Source organism: Sciurus vulgaris (assembly GCF_902686455.1).
Source record: "Sciurus vulgaris genome assembly, chromosome: 5".
Lineage (NCBI taxonomy): Eukaryota > Metazoa > Chordata > Mammalia > Rodentia > Sciuridae > Sciurus > Sciurus vulgaris.
This window is the reverse complement of record NC_136465.1, coordinates 156512328-156533954: the sequence shown is the minus strand read 5'-3', so window position 1 is coordinate 156533954 and position 21627 is coordinate 156512328. Positions and strand designations below refer to the sequence as shown.

At 45.2% G+C, this 21627-nt stretch overlaps 1 protein-coding gene across 1 annotated transcript in view; it reads right to left on the bottom strand.

Moving 5' to 3' along the window:
* The window catches only part of ELK3 (ETS transcription factor ELK3), a 61432-nt gene extending 40806 nt beyond the window's left edge, over nt 1-20626 (bottom strand). Inside the window, exon 1 of the mRNA XM_079142876.1 lies at nt 20228-20626. The gene's annotated coding sequence lies outside the window, so the exon portion shown is untranslated. The remainder of the gene's footprint in view (nt 1-20227) is intronic.
* Between the last annotated feature and the right edge of the window lie 1001 nt (nt 20627-21627).

Sequence of the window (21627 nt, the reverse complement as noted above, 5' to 3'; positions counted from 1 at the left end):
TCCAGTGCTGGACAAAGTACGGAAACATGGGGACCTTGACACACTGTTGGTGGGAATGCAAATGAGCACAACTGCCATGGGGGTCCTATGGAGGATCCTCAAAAAATTAAAATAGTACTACGTATGACCCAGCAGCCCCACCACTGGGCACAGACCCGAGGGAAATGGAATGAATGTGTCAAAAGGACATCTGCACTTGCTGGCTTATTGCAGCACTGTGACAGCCAAGATTTGCAATCACCCTAAATGCCAGTCTGCAGATGAACAGACAGAGACAGTGTGGTATATGTACACAACAGAGTATTATGCAATCCTAAAAAAGTGAAACCCTGTCATGTGTGACATCAAGGACAGACCTGGAGCACATCCTGTCCGGTGAAATAAGCCAGGTGCAGAAGGACCAACACTGCATGATCCTATTCATATGAGAAACCTAAGCACAGTCCGTCTCACAGAGGTGACGTAGCATGGTGGGGAGCAGAAGCTGGGGAGAACAGGGGCAGGGAGGGTCGCTCAGTTTCAGTTAGACAGGAGGGACAAATTCTGGTGCTCTACTACCCAGCAGGGGGACTACAGCCAATAGCAATGCATTGTATATTTCCAAGTAGCTGGGAGGGGATGTTGAATGTTTTACCACAAAGAAATGGTAAATGTTTGATGTGATGCATATACTAATTATCCTGATTTGATCATCACGCAGGGACACCTGTATCAAAACATCATGTTGTACCTCATAAATATGGACAATTATGATGTCAATTAAATAATTAAAATAATAAAGTAACTTGCCAAATTTGAATCATATACATACCACCTTTAAAAGAGCAGGGAAAAGATGAATAGATTTACAGTGCTGACAAGTTCTCCTTATTATAATTTTTATTATAAACTCCCTTAAAGATAAGCAACAAACTAGATATGAAGCTTCTCAAAATGTGTGATTGCTTTTTTTTGTTTGTTTGTTTGTTTTTTGGTTTTTTTTTTTTTGGCATCAGGGATTGAACTCAAGAGCACTAAACCACTGAGCCACATCCCCAGGCCTTTTTGTTTTGTAATTTTGAGACAGGGTCTCACTAAGTTGCTTAGGGCCTTGCTAAGCTGCCGAAGCGGGCCTTGAACTTGCAATCCTCCTGCCTCAGCCTCCCCAACCACTGGGATTATAGGTGTGTGCCACCATGTCCGACTGTATGATTCTTATGCAATAAAACACATTCCTCCGCTGTCCCAAATTAATGACTAACTTTACATATGAGAGATGAGATTTTGCTGAAACCCAATCGCTTCTCAACAAAAAGTAATAGCAATGACTAATCCAATGCAGATTCTTTTGGAGTCAGTGTATTATACACTGTACCCAGTTCAAGAGCAATTCCCTCTGCTGCTTTTTCTTTCTTCCTTTTTTTGAGTTCATATTGTATACCAATACTGAGTATTTGGGGCACATCAGTGAATAGAAAGGACAAGGGCTTCTGTCCCTCTAGTGTTCACAGTCTGGTGAAAGGAAACAGGCCATGAGCAGCAAACCTGATGAACTAAACTCCATGTGTTGGAAGATAACAGTTATGGAGAAATGAAACCAGAGCCAGGTAAGGGGCCAGGAGACCAGGGCATGCCTGCAGGGGGTGGCAGGGGTATCAAGATGGTCATCAAAGGCCCTCGGAGAAGGTGAGAGAGGAAACATTCCCTGTGTTAAAAAATTTTTTTCAAAAGGTTGTAAAAGCACGACTGCTGTACAGATAGAAAAATGAACACATGTCAAAAATGGTATTTTACCCATTAACCAACAAGAGAACCAGGCAGATGTTATAATGGATTCAGGAAAGAATTTGAATAATAGAGGCATTTATAGATTAGAATTACTGAAAAATATGCAAATGGAGACAAAACGGAGGCTGGGAGGAGAGTCAATGAAACACTGGGAGACAGAACAGAATTTGCATATCTATAGACAAGAACTATTTTGCTCCCAGTTCTCTATAATTAACAAGGTTTGTAAAATAGCTTCCATAAAATCAGAATTATATCAGGGGTCTTCTCTAGAGTCTAGACAATGCATAGGTTTTTTTCCTCTTTTAAACTAAAATATGATTATTTTCTATACCTGGAAGGTGAGAGAAGGAACTACTTTCACCTATTTGAAAGGCTACTTAGTAGGTAAGAACAGGTTCTGGAGCCAGACTGTATGGCTCAGATGCAAGCGCTAGCCCTATCTGGCTGTGGGTCTTTGGGTAAGGTACTTAACCTCTCTGTGCCTCAGTAGCCAATGGGGATGTGCCAAGAGCAAATGGGAATGACGAAGAAAGTATCTCCCTTACAATGTTGCTGTAGGGATCACAGGAGTTACTGATATTCTGTACCTGGTACACGGCAAGTGCTACTGAGATGTTAAGTGCTACTACTTTTTAAGAAACAAGGGGACCTCTTCCTAGAGCCGGCTGTGACATCACCGGGCCTTCACTTGCCTTGCAAGCATTATTCAGAAACTGTATCCAGTGTGGTTCTTTGTTCACTGGGCAATGACCCCGCTACAGGCACCAAACGCCCACGAGAACTTTGAGCAGCACGGTGCCTGCCGTTTGTGTATAAGGGGCCTTGGCACGCGCTTGTGTTTATTTTTTCAGACTGTCAACAGAAACGGAAACACAAACAGTTGCACATCCCTGCAGGTAACACAGATCCCTGAGCGCCTGTTCTGACACCGGCCCAGGAAGCGCTGGTGAGGGTGGGGCAGCAGGCCCGGGGTGGGGGTGGGCACACTCTGCTCCCATCCATCTCGCTCCCTAGAGGGGGCCAGGGAGCCACGTGGCTGAGACTGTGGGGGCAGAAAATGGTAAACATTCTGCGATGACAAGGGCCAGGGATGATGGGGGACAGGGCCCAATACGCCAGCTGTCAGGGCAGCAGAAGAGGACAGAGGTGGCCCCTGGTCAGGAGCTGGCCCCTGAGGGGGGCACTTCAGCAGCTTCTAAGTGATTGTTTTCTGTCTCCGTTCTGTGTTTAAACTTCTTTGTTTTTAAAATGCAACTAATATGAAAACAAAACAAAACAAAAGCTTTGTATCCCTTAGTCCTTTCTCTTGCTTTTAAAAAAGAAAAGCTCCTGGATTCATTCGTTAATCTGGACAGAGTATCAGAGTGCAAGATGCTATAGATGGAACCTACTGTTTGGTCCCAGTGCCCCTCGGCGCACCGGAGCGCTGCCGGGTCACCTGACACTGCTCATCCTCGGTGGCCGGCCTCCGCCGCCGCCTCCCGCTCAGAGCCGCGATGCTCTCCATGGAGGCGGGTCTGCCTCCAGTCGGCCACAAGGTGGCGCCAGACGTCCTAACGTGAGCGGGACGCAGTTTCCTCAGGCGAAGTCAGGTTTTGCTTCCATTCTCAGACATCGAAATACCCACCTATTTGTTTTTCTATTGATGGCAACCTAGCACTTCTCTTTGCATGTTCTGGGTTTCGTGTTTCGTGTTGCACTAGGGAGCTAAAGGGGCAGAATGATCATCTTTGATTTTCTTAAACTTTTATGCTGTGAAAACTAAACTAATCAACTAATTAAAAAATTAGGAATGCAAACCCTCAGAAAGGAAGAATATTCCTGCACAAATACACAGTGTAGGTGCTCAGTAAGAATGTGTGTTTCTCTTTGTTAAAACTTGCACAGTTAGGAGCTGAAGAAATAGCTCGTGTTGGAGAGCGCTTGCCTAGCATGCACAAGGACCCCAGTTCGAATCCCTGGCCCGTCAGATGGGAGGGGGGAAAAAAAAGGAAAACTTGCTCAGTTAGTAAAATGAGGGAGTCTGAGCTCTCCCCCTGAAAATGTGTTTAGAGTATCATCTGCATGTCTCAGTCCCACTACATTATCACTGTCCAAGAAAAAGGGCAGAAACCACTTCATTATATAAAACAAACCACACTGAAGCTATAGAACTGGAAGACAATATTCTGTATTATGTGGAATCTGCAATAACTGAGCACAGAAAAACCTTAAGGCATTAAGTCAATAAGGATAACTCAATAAATATGCAGCCCTTATAAATTCTGATATCTTTTTGTTATTTTTATGAGGTGAAGCTGATATTAAAATTTATTTTCAAAAAGCATTTTAATTATTGTCAATGATCACATGTAAAAAAATGCACGAGACCAAGTTCAAGTCCACGGAAGCTTTCCATTGATTAAAAAATGTTTGTATTCTCATCTGTTCCATAAATATCTAAGATTGTTCATTTTTAAATAGGAAAAGAGAGGTAGATGCTGCTCATTCTATTGACTTACCCTTTACAATTTGCATTGTCTTTTAAATAACACTTCCAACTGAGGAAAGAGAGACTTCTTAGAAGAATCACTGACAACAACTGTCTTAACAAAATAAATAATTAAAAAAATATTTTGTTTTAGTTATAGGAGGACACAATATATTTATTTTATTTTATTTTTTATGTGGTGCTGAGGATTAATTCCAGGGCCTCATGCATGTTAGGTGAGCACTCTACGACTGAGCCACAACAGCATTCCCCCAAATATATAATTTACTTTGTGTATGAACCACCTCTCTTTCCTTCTGAAACTGGGTTCTTTCTGGATAAATTAGAATTAGCTCAGTTGGTTCACTGCTGACTTTCATATGGGTGAGTTTTCTCTGGAAAAGTAAATGGATGGTTACACTGATTCCTGCTGGGAAAGTATCTCTGGGCCATTCTGACTTCCTCCCACATCCTTAAATTCATGCCATTTCCCTCCCCACCCCTGCACGACCCAACCCTATCTTATCCCACATCTTCAGAGAAGGCTCACATCAGGATGGGAAGGGGCCTATTCTCAGTCCAGGCTGCCTCACCGGGCACCTCTTTATCTCTAATTTGGCAGGTTCCCCAAACTTCTTCAGGTTCCTGGTATAGAGTTTATTCTTTCTGGGCTTGGAGAAGAAGAGATACTCCACCTACAGAACCAATAAACAACTGGTTGTCCTCAAATCCTACACCTATTCTCTGTGCCTCAAAGAAGCCATTTAAATGAGATGGTGTATGGGAAAAGTGAGAACAGTGCCGCAGACAACATGTACCATCATGTTGCCTTCTTATCTGCCTCAGGGCAGCCTCCAACTAGGTTCCACAGCCGGAGCTATTTATTTTTATCCATCAGCAATTCCAACATGATACCTAACATCCAGCATGTACCCAATTAAAAGGTGTTCAATGAGGCAGCTACTTGGGATCTCAACTTCTTTACTCTTATGGTGGGACTGTACTATCTGACTCCTAAAATGAACTAAAGAGCTTAATAATTTCCCCTCTCCAGAACAAAGATGAACTCGCCCACATCTCCACCAGCTCTGAAGGCTGGGGCCCTGCATGTCCCCACTTGGCTTGCGAGGTAGTCACACAGAACATGACAGGTGTTGCCTTGAACATACACACCTCCATTTAATCTCTTATTTGAAAATATCAGACAAAAATTTTATTGGGCAGTTAAAGGAACACAAGCCTGCCAGATCAAAGCAGCCTACAGGTCACCCAGACTTTGCCAGTGGACCCGCAGTCCATTATAGCCACGTGGGTAACCACACCCACTGCCCCCATTCACCATCATGCCCAGGAAACAGATTTAGAAGCACTGGGCAATGCAGGGAAAATCTCTTCAGGTGACCAACTGTATTAAAATAGCAGACCCTGTCTTGAAAGATGAGTCGGGCTGTAAAAAGCTGGGTCAGCCCTGTTCTGGGGTCTCACGTGGAAGAGCAGGCCTGTGGATCAGGCTTTGTCTTTAAACAGATGGGCTGTAACTTCCCAGCTGTTTTTTGGACGAAATCCTGAACATTCACTTTCTTTGCAGTGGCTTTTGTTGTCCGTGTTGTTGGCATGAATCTTTTCTGGCCTGCAGCACATCCCCCTCCAGTTCTCGTACTTGGTAACATTCAGCTTCCTCTTCTTCTGCAGGTTGCAGGCAGGAAACTGGAAAATGGGCCACAGGAAACCTGGCCTCCCACATCTGTCCCACTTTGTAACTGCAGCTCTGGTTTCATCTGGTCTTGTGTGTCAGCTGTTTTAACCCTCAACATGACGGCCAAACTCTGCTTTCTGAAAGAACACTGATGTGCTTACCACCCGAGAAAACGCCCTGAGAATTTGTGGCCTCCTCAAAGGAATTAACCACATGAATTCAATGGGGGGAAAAAATCCTAAGCAGATTCTCCTAAAGTCACTTGGATCAAGAGAGGATGGAACTAGAAAAAGGATTCATTAGATGTGTTATTACACATAGTTAAATGTATCTAAAAATGTTACTTTAGAAAGCATTATATATATAAATATAAAACTACTAGTTGTCCAAGGTTGCCTGATGAATTCTAATTTGCTACACTTGGATAAATAACATGAAAATAAGCTGGGATCATTCATCATTATCATCAATCTCATTATGATACTATTTCAAATTGTTTCCTATCACAACAATTAAGTTGAACTATATGAAATTATAGTTTTTAATGGGTCAAAAAGAGTTGGTATTCAACTCTTTTTGACCCACTTAACCTAAAATGTATAATCACACACATAAAACAGATGTGTGTGTGCATTCACAGTCACAAACCCAGAGCAGGGTCTTCTTCATGTATTTGGTTCATGGATCCTTTTGAGAATGTAAGACTAAGAGGGGGGAGAAAATAAGAAAATGTGTGTATACACACAAACACAATTAATTTATCAATCAAGAGCCTTGTTCTAAGGAAATGTTAGTTATATCCTCCACCACCATCCAATACTGAGATTTTGTGGAATTCTCAAGAGTAAGGCTCAGACGAAACAAACAAACAAACAAAAAACCCCACTCCCATACATGCTTTTCCTTGTAAGGCTAACATGTAATGACCATGTATGTACCAGGCATGGTGCTGAATGCTTTATACATGCCACCTAAATTTCATGCTCTTAGTTCACTATGCCATGAGAAGCAGGACTTAAAATGTAAAAGCAGACACTGGGCCCCAGGAACGAGGACAGACAGACACACATCCAGGAGCATCTGACTCCCAAGTTCAGGTTAATGATCACTACACAGACCCCTGTGGAGGATTCCCTTCCTATATGCACACCCACTGCTACTTGGAGAAGTCTCCTGCTAATTTCAAGGCCAATGCAACATTCCCACTAGGGATCAAGACAGGAAGTATCCTTGTTCCTTTCTAGGTTTGCCTCATCTGTGACTCCAATTATTCTGGCTAAGTTGTTTCAAGAAAGAAGCTTTGAACTCATCCCCCGCCATTTCTTTCTAACCAATTTCCTCTGTTAAAAGATGTGTATACCGGTTTAGACAGGCCAGGTGCACCCCACATGAAATGAGCGATGTTGGCTCTTGAGGACAAAGGAGGACAAGAGGTGCTATGGATTCTAGAACTCAGTTCCTCCTCAGACACAGGGAGAGTGGTCCTTTCATGGGGCGTGTGCACACAGGACAGTAGAATCAGCATGGAAGTCGCAGGACACCTAAGTGAGTGAGCCTGACCCCAGAGAAGGGCCTGAAACACATGTGCATCTCCTGCCACTCTGAAATGAACCATGGCAACCACCCCACGTGTGAAGAAGGCCATGCTGGGAACCTCGCTGAATCGGCAAGGGCACCTGGATAGTACCCAGTCACCAGCGGAACCAAGGCAACTTTCCTGGGAAAAGAAACACCTAGAACAAAGGCATGTCCCAGGTTCTAAGAAAGTGGTCTCTGGGATTGCACTGAAGACCAGGATTTATCCCAAGAAACCAGGCTGCCTGGCAGCCAGTGAGACTTATTAAAATCTTGCCTACTGTCCTGAAATCTGAGCTTTAATTTAATGAGCTCCCCAATCTCCAGCACTGCTCCTCCCACCCCATAATACTCTTGACTCCTATGTTTTGGAGGCCTTTGCTTGAATGGAAAATCTTTCGCCCAATTTTCTCTACTAGTAATTAATAAAACTGAATCCTGTGCGCTCAGGGGTAAAGCGGGAAGCCAGGACATACAAATGCTCATGGAGCCCAAGCCTTGGCATTTGAGGGATCTGAAGCAGGGAGGTCAACTCTTCTCCTCCGGTCTTCTCGCTTGTGAAAGGTCGAGTAGGCCAGCCCCAATCCTCTCCTTACGTGAGTGCTAGCAAACAAATAGTTTTTAAGATTAAAAGTATTTTGAAAGTTAAAATATGTAATCTAAGCTAGGGACGTAGGACTGGTAGTGGGCTGGCCTAGCATGATACCCTGGGTTCCACAAAGCAGATAAACAGGAATCCTTTTGATCTACACATTGTGGAACGGATATTTGAAATAAGAGTGGAATACTGTCTTCAGCTCCAATAAAGCCTTCACAGAGATTTTCTTAACATCTATGGTTATCTTACCATTGAAAAGGTATTTACTTAGATATTTTAAGATGGCTTTACAAAAATCAAAATAAAGGCAATCTCAAGACCCACTTCCACAAGAAGGAAATCATAATCTTTTAGATAAACTTGAAAGCTTTTCTGTACTAAAGAAGCTGGTAAAGCTCAAAATACACACGCAGTGCAACCAGAATACTTTTGTAGGATACAGAATGATGGTGGTTTTTCCACATTCAGCAACTGAGACATTTCCTGCCAGAGCATCCTCCAAACTCTCTATTGTGTGGAAACTGTAAAATCTTTCTAAATCAGGACTTCCTCCTATTATGCTTCAGAGGCGTCTTTCTGGGAAGGGTAGATCCAAGGCAAAAGGTAGGAATTCCTGCAGCACCACCCAGTGGAAACATTAGAAGAAAGGGGAAAAAAAAAAGATAAAGTATGTTTCAAGAAAGGAAAGTCATGTCTTTGCTCCTCTTGTGGAGTGGGTCACGGCTGCTCTGCATTCCTGGTGAGCTGTGAGTGTTTTGCCTACATGTGGACACACGCCAGGCCACACCTGGGTCGGGAAGGATGGTGCCACCCTGGGGGGAGGAAGTCCCAGGTGGGGTCAGGTGTGAGCTGTGACACCATCCCTTCCTCTCAGGATCCCCGAGGGACCCTGGGGACCGGGAAGTCTGCACAGCTGTGCTCAGCACCCGAGTCCTGCTGCAGCAATAGGCGAGGGTTTCCTGGCAGAGGTACCCAAACATCTGTGCGCCTTCCTCTTCCCCTGGTCCAGCTGCACCTGGTCTGGGCCACCTCCAACATCTGCACAGTGACTGTAGACTACCCCAGGAGGGAGAATTACAGAACTCCCCCAACTCCATCCCCATGGCCCAGACCTCCAGTTGCCCCCAAGCTTCCCTCCAGTATGAGAATCACTTCTGCCCCTGTCCTTCCAAGGCCACTGTGGGTCAACCCACAGGTTGGCTGTTTGCCTCCTCTTCATTTACTGTCACCACCAAAACACATCTCTCTTCACCAAATGCCTACATGACACATTAGGCTACAATTTCTAGGGGAATGGATGGAGCAATAGGAACCCCTGACCTTCTCCTTCCAGCTTTGCTTCACAGAAAGTCCTGGCAAGGGAGAAAAGACACATTCCTCCCAGAGAAACCTGGAACTTTCTTGCTTCTCCATAGAACTTAAAATAATAGTTTCACTTCTTCAATCATTTCTGGATGGCCAAATCACTAGGAAATCAACCCTCCTGGAAAATTTACATCTTTCCCTCTTCCTGGAGTAAATTTCCTGAACCCATTTTAAATTTATTTTTTAAAATGGTACAGAGATAGAGAAAAGGATGTCCATTAGTTGATCTTAACATGGTATAGAGGTGTCTGATCAGGGTTAAAAATTCATAATATGGTGTATTTCAATGCCGATAATTTACAAAGGGCTATTAGAATTATAAATGTTTCTTTTTCTGAAACTAGACATTTGCCAAAACATGATCCTGGTTCCTGATAATGTCAAGATTTCGCTGGTTAATACGGATATTTACTGGTCTTTGGATACTGCTACATATAGTATTCTCAGAAAAATTATGACTACTGGTATTTGTGAACAAGGGGCCACCAGTGACATCACATTTAGAGATTTTTGAGAGGCACAAAGAACCTGTGGCAGAGGTGGTTACCTATGCCAGGAACTGGGCTCTTTTGAGCCCAAGGCTGTGGTCACTTCTGTGCCATAGAAGTCTGTGCCTTTTCTTTGGTGTTCTCACAGCAAAACTTGTGTGATTTAGGTAATGCAAATTCTAGGCACGAACATGTATCCATAAATCTGGTATGATAATATATTCACTTTGGGAGAGATCTATAAAAAAACAGAGTCTGCAGTCTTCAATGTATCATCACCTGCTCATGTGGAAGACACGTGTGGGGATCTCTGCTGCATCTGAAGTCACAAGGTGGCAACTGCCCTCGTTAGTGCTGCTCTCCCCAGATGCAGATGCTCCTCACATTTTCATACATCAATATGAGGTCTAGCTACAGATGACAGCTCTGGTGCCAAATGCAGAGGGCTCTTCCTTCTAAATCTAAGTAACTTCTCATTAAGTCCTTTTGCACATGAAGTGAAAATACAATGGTTAAGATAAGAGAGCAGGCAAAAGACCTCTCGTGTTTCACTGAATGTCTATTTGAAACCACGCCTGACTTGTAGACAAATCACAGTGAGTGGAACACGTTTAAAATTTCTTGGTGTTCTGGTAGATGCTGTTATTTCTAAGAAATCTGCTGCAAAAATACACAGTGAATGATTTCAAAACTAAACTATCTTCTCCAGTGCTTCTTACTTAAAATCTCCTTTTTCATGAATCACCAAGATGCATGGAATAAGTGAAGGAAAGAATGTTAAAACTATTTCCAAGTGGTTGCCAGTGGTTCCTTCACACATGTGAGATGAATGCAGTCACACAAAACAGCTGAGAGAAGAACGCATGAGTGTGGAACATCAGGCCCGGGCCCTAGCGACCTCACTGCCCTTACACAGGAATCTGCCATCTACTGACTTGGCCAGGCCCTTTTTGAAATGCCACATACAACTTTCTTCCCTCTTTCCTAATTATTCAGCATGACTACATTCACAAAATAACAACCAGATATTTTGATTTAGAGGACTTCCTCTCCAGCTTGTTAAAGCAAATATTAGGTAAAGTATTCAAATCATGAAGTGCATGTATGATATTCTACACCAAGGTCTTAAAGTTTCTACTTTCTTCAAGACAAATTACTAGGTCTTAATATTTAGGTTAAAAACAACACAGGAAGTGGCAAAGGCCAAAGGATACTGCTCTTGCGGTTCAGCTCTGATTTAAATCAAAGCAAGGCAATGGCCTTCATTGAGAGCTTTTGAGAACCACCGTACACTTGAGTCATTTTGTTTGATTCGTGATATCCTCAAATATCATCTTTATTTTAAGAAATTTTTAACATTTTTCCATTTACCCACCTATCAAAACTGCAGAGCTAAGGATTAACAGTAAGTCAACTAATTAAGTGAACTTAGCAAGTATGTTAAGAGGCTGGCGTCTGTTTTTTACCTTCACCATTAAAGATGCAGTCCATCCAGCTGTGCACAGACCAGGCATCCAGCACAGATGCGAACACACCTCTGCCTTGGAGCAGAGGTTTAGAGGCACTCTTCTAAGGTGTTTTTAAATAGAAAAAGATGCCATCCAATGCCTTCTGGTCTAAATGATGGGTATCTGGGTCTTGGCTTGGAAAAGAGGCAGGGATACTGGGAGAAATCACTTTCCTACTAATGCTCATGAATTCTGGATTCCAGGGGATTTCAAGTTCAAGATCACACAAGAAAACCAAGGCAGGGCAACTCATAGTCTTCGGAATAGTGCCAAATGGCTTTAAGTCTCTTCTTTGTATGTTCATAATAGGACTTGTTGAAATTATCAGGAATCTAAACTTTCTCCTTTCCTGAAAATTATATAGTAAATCCAGGTTCTCGCCTGACTTCTCACAATGAAACAATGATCCTTCCGGGTGGAGAAGCTCAGTAAACACTCATAGGCACCCACCTCTGAACTAGGGCTCAGATCTACATGGGCAGAGTGGCTCTGCACAGAGCAGCAGCAGAGACCAAGGCCACATGCTGTCCATATTCAGACCCTTCTGCAGCCTTTATCCTCAGGCAAACACAGGCCCCCCATGTGCACACACACACTCCTTCCACGCCAATGTCTTTCACTTTTTCACACTCTCCAGCTTTTGGATGTACTTTCCTAGTGTTAGGAAACGATCCTCAAATCAACACCCCCTTTTCTTGCTTAGGGTACTCTTAACAGGGTTCCATGGTTCTGGGCCCGGTTTTATCACTCTGAGGATGATGCAGAATCCCTGACTCAGCCAGGAGCCTTGGAGTGAATCCCTGGGCTTATCTTGCTGTTTCTGCTGTGTTGGTCACTTTCTTCTAGTTCTGTGTAGGGGGAGAAATCTGCTGCCCAATACATTCCGGTTAATTGAGGTGTGACCACTCCTTGGCAAAACCCTGGTGAAATTAATCAGCAGAACTAGCACTCTTCCACCAAAACCAATTGGGGTATTAGTCCTTGATCTTCCCATCATCACACAAGCAGAGACTTTATTTTAAAACTGAATCAGAAACATCATTAACCTCAAACAGTGAAGGACAAAAGCTACACATTTTTTTTTCATAAGTGAAGAAAAGAACTATGAATATTCTGGAACTCAAACCTGATCATCCAAACTCAGGAGGAGAACTTGCCTCACTGAAGCCTTCTGTGAAGGAGTAAGGGTTACTTCAGAATGATTCAGTGACACGGACAGAACTTCCCACTGAGATTCTTCCAGGCTGTGCCGTCCTGTGAATTACTTGCTGCTCACCAGCCCTTCTTGGCACCACAACCCTGGCTCCAACCACAGAACTGTGTCCCCTTAGATATCAACAAACTAACCCAATGGCCCGACATCTCCCATTCTTCAACATGATGGAAGAAGCACAGAAGGTCTTCGGGACTGTCTATGGTTCACCAAGAGATTTGCCTGTTGTTAATCCAGGAAGTTCACTGTCTAGGGAAGCATTAGAGTCACGCAGAGAAACAAAGTGCCTTACCATGTCCGACGGCAAAAGGAGGGTGACTGCCCAGACAAGCGTCCCCTCCACTGAGGGCCAGCTATGGCACAAAGTGCTGGGATGGACAGGAGGACCAAAATGGACACAGGCCGGAGGGTCACACAGCCTGACCGGCACCCAGGTGTGGGACTCATCAGTAGGTATCCAGGGATCCCCTGCTATATGAAGTGAACGGGTTCAGGGTTTGGACAGTGACCTCAGAAAACAGGGCCACCGTGCCACCACACGCACTTGGTTCGTGAGGGTTGGAGAGAGAACAGTTAATGAAGAAAGAGGGATCACAGCCCTGTCTCCAGAAATATGTATCTAAAACTGTCCTGTGGCAAGGGCTCTGAAGGCCAGGAGGGGACGAGGGAGGGAGTTGTGGACGGGGGTGGGGGGGGACAGCAGAGGCCTCCCCCACAAAGTGATGGCTGAGCTGAGAGGGAGCTAAGGGGTGACTACTCATTGGCTAGACGTGGTGAAGGGAGGGATTCTCAGGAGAGAGGAGGGCACGTAGGAAGGCCCAGAGGCCAGGGGGGCACAGTGAGCGTTTGAGGAATTGAGGACAGGCCAGGGTGGCTGGCCCAAGTCACAGCCTGCAGCTCCGGGTAAGCGTTCAGGTCTTCAAGCTACACTAAAGCCACTGAAGGAATTTCGGGAGGGGAGGGACAGGGCCAGTGCTCCAGCTCCTAAGAAGAAGGGGTGAGAGGGAATGTGGGAGCCCTCAAGACACTGGGTGGCAGAGGGAGAGCATCCTCAAAGACCACCAGTGGGAAGGAGCCGGAACTCCATCTGGTGATCCAAACCCTACCTGGGCCCACTCAGCACCCAACCCAGAGGCAGTCACTGCTGTCTCAAGAATGACGGTGCCAAGGGTCACTAGGAATAGTGCTGCCTGTCACAAGCAAGGACAGCAGGTGGTCCTTGGGGTCTTCCCTATTCAATAAAGGGCCAACAGGGAATCCAAGGGGACACTGCCAGGGGAGCTTCTTTCCCACTGTGAAATCACAGTGTGTTCAAACTCCTGTGTGTTTCCAAGTCGGTTGTTTGGGGATTCACTTCACACTTTCACAATTTGTAGAAGTCAAGTTTTGCTCCAAAAAAGTGTTATACAAACAGACTTCTGACTTGAGAGCCTCCACTTCAATACATCCCCATCTAGCCCAGGAAACAGAGGCCTGGGAAGATTAAATGACACCTTCTCCACCCAGTTAGTTTTAAGGGAATCTGTTGTTATTTACAGCATACAGATGACTTTTGGTTAAATGTATCCTGGATGTTAAGATGTGGAAGAGGTTTTTCATTTCACTGTATGATGAAGAAATCCACACATTCTGGTGATTTTTAATTTTTTTTAATTTTTAAATTTTTGGTACTGGGGATTAAACCTAGGGGCACTTAACCACTGAGCCCCATCCCCAGCCCTTTTAAATATTTTATGTAGAGATAGGGTCTAAGTTGCTTGGGGGCCTCACTAAGTTGCTGAGGCTGACTTTGAACTTGTGATCCTTCTGCCTCTGCCTCCTGAGCTGCTCGGATTACAGGCATGCACCACCATGCCTAGCCTGGTGATTTATTTTGAACCACACAGATTAAAGGTTTCTGGTGTTTAAGAAGGTGTTCTGGGGTTTAAGAATATACTTGGTGGAATCATGAAATTACCATAATGGAATAAAAAGTAGACAAGGAATATATTTAAAAATAGCTTAGGGACATATGGATACATACAATAACACTTAAGATCTGTTATTCTAATATATGTAATTATGCCTAAATTTTTTAATAAAAAGGATGAAAGCTGTCGAGTCTTTTTTTTTTTTTTTTTTTTTTTATTCTGTTGCTTGAAGCCCTAATCTCATCAGGCTTTAGAAAAGATATCAGATATGTGTGTTTTAAACCTCATCACTTCCGCATTCTGCTTGGATAATTAGGAACTGTTCTTAGATATAAGAGTTTTTAAAATACTATGATGGCCAGGCATGGTGATACACACCTATTATCCCATTAACTCAGGAGGCTGAGGCAGGAGGATTGCAAGTTACAGGTCAGCAGGAACCACTCAGTAAGAACCTGCCTCAAATAAAAAGGGTTGGGGATGCAGCTCAGAGGAAGAGGGGTTCCTCTTCCTAGGTTCATCCCAAGTTCCAGAGGGGGCAGAGAAACGTATGATACTAGGAAATTTTGATCTTCTTTTTAGGCTGGACATCTCAGTCCAAATTAGAATACACTAAGAGAACTATCATCTTCATTTCTTTAAATATATATAAATAAATCTCTCAGTCAAATTGTAAAATAATCCTTAGAATGATTTAGTAATTACTTTCCAGGAAATGTAAATTGATAGACATCAATAAAGTAGTCAAAGAGTCCATTTCTAGTGGCAATTCAAACCAAATCACAACTTATCACAACTTATTAAAATGACCAGTTCAAAGTTTATTTGAAAACTGCTGACATGTATAATGGAAGCCAGTTGTGAGTGCGAATCATGGAGATTCACATTTCTGCAAAGAGTAGTTACTTCAAAAATGGAATGCTCTATTTGAAGCCCTTTAGGATTCGTTAAACAGAGGTTAAACATACACACAGAGAGAATTCAATTTAACAGGGTGCGTTATACATGGCAAAAACAGTTTTCACAGACTCTCTACCATGGTTTGATCACAAAGCTAAATAACCTCAATTTGAACTGGCCAGGGGCAAGAGTAACCTTGAGCTAAAAATCAATTTAAAACAATTTCAAAGTTTGGAAATTCTACTGATATAAAACCAAACAGTAATGAAAAAGAGGTGTCTAATGTACAAAATGCAGCCTCCGCCCCTTCATAACTAGGTAGTTTCAAGGTGCACTTTGGTCTAACCTCGTTTTTCTTCTTTCCTCACTTAACATTCTATTTTAATGTGTAGTGCCCTGTACTTCCTGTTACTACATCTTGATATTCTCCTGCAAATCATGACTCACTCTTAAATCATAGAGAAACTCATCAAAATCCCAAATTTCACAGCACACAGGAACTCAGTCTTTCAAGAGGACAGCATTCTTAGGACATTACTGGAGCCACAGAGGACAAAGACACTGGACAAGACCATGTAGAAATTATGTAAATTCATCACTGAGTCAACACATTTATGAGATCAATAAATACAAGCTTTATGTGCGGTAATTTCAGTCTCAGTACTCCTTACTGAAATGTGTTACATGATATGTTAAGTGAAAATAAGTTACAAAACAGTAAGTACAGTGTGATTTCAAATAAAAAATTTTATGTGGGCACATGTTTGTGTGTACACACATACACACACATTTTAAAGACTGGAAAATACACAGCAAAATGTTAACAGTGGGATTATGTTAGATTTTTTTTTTTTTCTCGTTGTGGTTTTCCATATTTTCCTAAGGTAATTTGTGCTAATATTTTTCACAACAGGAAAAAATAACTAACCTTTAGAAAATACCTTTAGGCTAGCATGCTGTCCCAAGTATGCTATAAATCAATCTATAAAGGCAAAGAGGAGTTATGAATATCTGAGACTTGAAAACCTTTTGCCTAAAACAAACAAGAAAACCTGCCAAGAGTGGAGTCCCTCATGCGATCACCCATGCCACTCAGGTGCAGGTATAAAGGCAGACCCTCAGGAGGGCGTGAGGAGTCAGTCGCCAGGGCAAAAGCAAAATGGACTGAGAGCCCATTTCTTTTAAGATGTGATGAGGAACCTCAGATCTAGGAAACACGGAGATGACTCTGTCATTCCCCAGGCCTGAAAGGAAACAAAGCTAGCAATGAGTAACCAGTACCTCACTCAAGAAAGAAGACGACTCCAGGAAGCCACATCCTCAGATAAATGTTCATTAAATATTTTGAGTTTGTCAATAGGTCACGTTTTACAACTTTATCAGTCTTCTGAATCAGTGATATAAATGTAATTGGGTGGCACAGAACACAGAAAATCCAATATCTGACAGCTAAGCAGGAATATTTTAATTTATCTACACTGCCTGGAAGTCCTATAAAACCAATTTCAGGAAAAGATTCAAGTTCCAAAAAGTTATTACAAATATAAATTGTAATATATGATCTCAGAGTTACATTTACTGTATATTAGCAATTGTGAATTATTTAATTTCTTATATAAGAAAAAAGAGGTTTTAAATAAATGTTTAGGTAACTTTGAAATTCAAACTGGGCTAAAAAACTGCTGCTCTGCCCATCTGGGCTGATACTGTTCTAAAAAGCCTGGTACCAAGTGTGTGGAGAGGCTATGCTCATGGAGGCTCAGAAATGATCCGATTCAGCTCACAATGTGTACATAATCACAATGTCACCATGTGCAAGTCATTCTACTTCACCTGAGAGGAAATTCATGAACAGAAAAAAAAAAAAAAAAACCGAAAAACTAACTGACCACTTTCAAAAGCCCTAGTTGTTGAATGAATGCATGTGAGTTTTTTATCACCGTCATTATTTTTTAAGGGAAACAAGAGTTTCTCAATCAGGGCATTACTGACATTTGGGGCGAGAAAATCCTTTGCAGGGGCTTTTCTGGGCATTGCTAGATGACTGGTAGCATCCCTGGCCTCTGCCCACTAGATGCCAGTAGCACCCCCTCTGGTTATGACAACCCAAAATGTCTCCTGGGAGGCAAAATGAGTCCTGGTTGAGAACCACAGATATAAATGAACCTTACACATCCCCAATAACAATTTGCTGGAATGAGGAGATCTAAGTGCCTCCTTTTTATTCAAAGGAGAGGTCTAGGAGAAGTATCCACAACCTCCGACCTTAGGGCACTCTCCTGCAGAACGATGTGAGCTCTTGAAAGACTTTTTTTAATCTATGATAATATATTATATATTTTTCACCTATGATAAATGTTGTCACCCTACTCACAGCTGCAATACAACAATTTATGGAGCACCTACTCTGTGCCAGGCATGGTATGAGGGACATCCTGTACTGATGGCCACTGACTCACAGCCTGGTCTGGCTGGCTGGGCTGTTTTTAGGGCAGGCTTTGCTGGGTAACAGAAACACCAACACCTTAAAAATCCTCAAGACAGGGCAATGTGTCCTTGTCAATATAGGGGTGCCATGGCTCCAATGGGGTTCCTTAAAATTCTTTGCCCTTTTTAGTAACTCTACCCATTTCTAGGCAACATGTACAGGCTTAAAAAAGAAAAAAGGCCAGAAGGCCTGTGCTATATTTGGCACAGAAAGGCCACTGCTTTTCATACTCAAGGGGTTTTGCAGGCAAGATCCTTACTGGAAACTCTAAGAACACTTATGGACACTTTCCTTAACTGACCCACATGCCCTCCTAACACAATTTGTAATTTTATAATCCTCATAAATTCAAACTCATACTGACCTTTTCCAAATAAATGTGTGCCACAGAGACAGAGAGAAAAAGAGAGAGATCAGAGGGTATTTTGTTGGGCAATAAGGCTCAGAAATCCATTTAAGCTCATTAATAGATGCCCGGAACATGCTGGGTTTCTCAGACTCCCCCCACCTCAGCCCCCAACAAAGACCAAGCATAGATTGGAGAGGATGGGTGTGTGTGTGTGAGCTGCTTGGGCAACAACAACAACAACAACACACACACACACACACACACGCACACACACACACACACACACAAGAAAAACCTGTAAGTCTAAGATCCAAAATGGCCAAAGTGACTTCACAGTTTTTCAGACACTGCCCTGAAAGGCTCACGGGGCAGAAAAGGCACCTCTAAGTAAATAAGGCAGTAACTTGTCTCTGTCTCCAGCGCTGGGCTCCCCAGGCTCACAGTGGCTGCACAAAACCCGTCCTGTGTCGAGCAGCGGAAACTCCTAATGAGATTAGTTGGTGTGTGTGCAGACATTACTTAGCAATGACTAAAGGGGCTCTCTCTTCCTGCAGCAGCCAGTGGAAAATTCAGGGAACTTTTTCCCCCTGCAGCAGCAGAATCCCTTTAACCCTCTCCCTAGCCAACTCCAAAAACAACTCGGCCTCCCCCTGTCTGCCCCCACCCTGGGCTGGGAGACTGGGGGCGAGTTAAAGACCCGCCAGGGGCTTTCAAAGACGCGAGGGCCGGAGGGGGCTGGCGGGGAAGGGGCGGGGGACCCTCCAACACTACAAAGGAAACTGTAAAAGGCACAAATACATAAACCTGAGAAGGAGCAAACCACAGTTTCTTTGTGAGCTCCTCTAGTGAGTCATTTTCAAGATGCTGTCTGCTGCCAGTTTCAAAGCGGAAGCGCATGGCAATTAGTCTTGCCGTTTCCAGACAAGCCAGAAACTCTCCCGACACTCGTTTTTTTTTTTTTTTTTTTTTTTTTTTAAAGCCCCTTTTGCAGTTTTGCAGTTTCTGAAATAGCATTTCTTGCTCCCACCCCCACCCGCAGCCTAACTGCAGCTTGTCCCCAGTCGGGTTCAGAAAACAACAAAACCGAGACCTTTTATTTTTCTTTTTTAACCCTCCAAATTTTAATCCACCCTCCAAAAGAAAAGTTACAGTAACATCACAGGCCAGCATTCGGTACGACGCTAAAGAGCTGGGAGCGCCCAGATCATCTCTTGTCGGGTCCATCTCCCAGACCCGGCCCAGCAGACTCCACCGGCTTTTAAATGTCCGATTGATGGGGTGTGTGCCTGGGGCGGTGACCTGGGCGGGGGTCACCTGGCCAGCGAGAGTGGACGCAGCCCCCAGCCCCACATCCTCGCTGCATATGTCCTCCACCTCCCTCTCCACTCGAGTCTCCCTCCCTGGATCCGAGCACTGGTGCCCTCTGCCCACCCCGAGGGGAGCCCGACCGCAGCTCCAGCTGGAAGGTCAACGACGGTCCAGCCTACAGGCTCGCAGCCTCCTCCAGTCACGGTTCCTTCATTTCAAGGACCTGAAGTCTCGCCGTCCCCAACTCCGCCCGCCGCCTGCGCCGGTGCCCTAGCTTGCACACCCGGCGCCCACTCCTCTGAGCTCGCAGCGCAGCCCCAGGGCTGGGAGACACCGACGGAGGGTCCCCGCAGCCCCTGGCCCGGCGCGCAAGCTCCCGCGGTGGCAGTGGCGGCGGCGCGGGCGCAGCAGCATCCCGGCTGCGCCCCCTCCCGCGCGGACACACTCCCACCACCTACCCACCCTGGCCCGCAGCCACTCCGTGGCGCCCACCGCCCCACCCCCACCACGTCAAAGAAAAGGGTGGAAAAAACACCCCAAATGAAACTTTGCAAGTGTCCCAGCAACAGGCAGAAGCCCTGTTACCTACCCAGATGTGGGGGAGCTTTCAAGATCCTTCTCCGGGGGAATTTCTAGGAGGACCCGGGCGAAAGCCCCCGACTTTCCATGCTGACAGGCGTCTGCAGACGGTCTGTTGCTCCTGTAATGAGATCCTGATTTTTCCCCCTTTTTTTTCTTTCTCTCGCTCCTCTTTCTTTTTTTTTCCCCCTCTGGTGTGTGTGAGAGCAGGAAGTTGGAGCAGTCAGGCCGAGCCGGCTCACTTCCTTTACTGCATTATTCCCCAGGCGGTGTGCAGTCTGTGTAAACAGGCTTTTCCGCCCCGCGCCGCGCGCCCCGGCCGCGGCTGTGAGCCGGGGCTGCCCGCCGAGACCCGCGCATACTCCGCCGCCGGGCCCCGCGCGCCCGCCCGCACGCCCGCACGCCCCGCGCGCCCCCGCGCCGCGCCCCCGCCCGCCGCCCTCCCGCTTCCTGCTCGGCCACCCCAGGGGAGGAGCCTGCAGACCCGCCGCGACTCCGAGTGGCCGCAGCCCCTCCCCACGGGCCAGTGGGGGCTCGGCCAGCGACCCGGAGAAGCTACCCCGGGCGCACGGAGCAGTGACTCTGGGCAGCGGCAGGAACGGGGATCCCTCCTCTCCCGAGGGATGGGGGGGTCCCTGTGCTGTGGCAGCGTGGGGCAGCACTGTGAGGTCCTGTCCTGTTGGCCAGGGAGTGGAGGCCCAAAGTGGGGAGGCCGCTGGACTCGCTATTTTATGTCAGCTAGAAGAGATGGCGGGGTACAGTAGGGCATGAGGAGTGGGGTTCAGGGTTTGTTGCTCTGGGCAAAGGGCTGCTTTTATTGTGGGCGGGACATGATTGTTTAGTATGAGAAGATGTAGGGTGTACAGAAAGGGAGGCAGATCTTGTCTGGGGGTGGACAGTGTTCTTGTCTGGGGTTTAATTTTTTAAAAGAGAAAAAACCAAGCCAGCCTCTAAGTGGGGGGCCCAACTTGGGGAAAAAGTTGAAGGAAGCCACAATTCTCCAGTCAGAGAACTTTCTGGCTATTCACTGTAGCCTGATGCAGGCCCCAACTTTCCAGCCTGCTCCAGGTGGTAAAGAGCAGTGACCACCAGGCCCCAGTGACTGAAGCATCTGAGGAGCCTCTGTGGCCCCGGACTAGACTCCCACCCGTGAGGGCCCAGGCTAAGCTCTGAGAAAGCTTTTACACTGCCCTGAGTCTATGACAAGGAAGAAGGATGCCTGTTGAAGAGCCCCTTACTCCCACCCTTGTGCTCCAACTGCAAACCTTCCAGAACCTTCCAGTCCCGTGCCTGTGCTCCTTAGCAGTGCAGAGCCATGATTTCCAAGCACCACTGTGCAACAGCTTGACCTGGGGTCTCGTTAAAACACTGGTTGCTGGGCCTCACCCTGGGAGTCCCTGATTCTGTGTC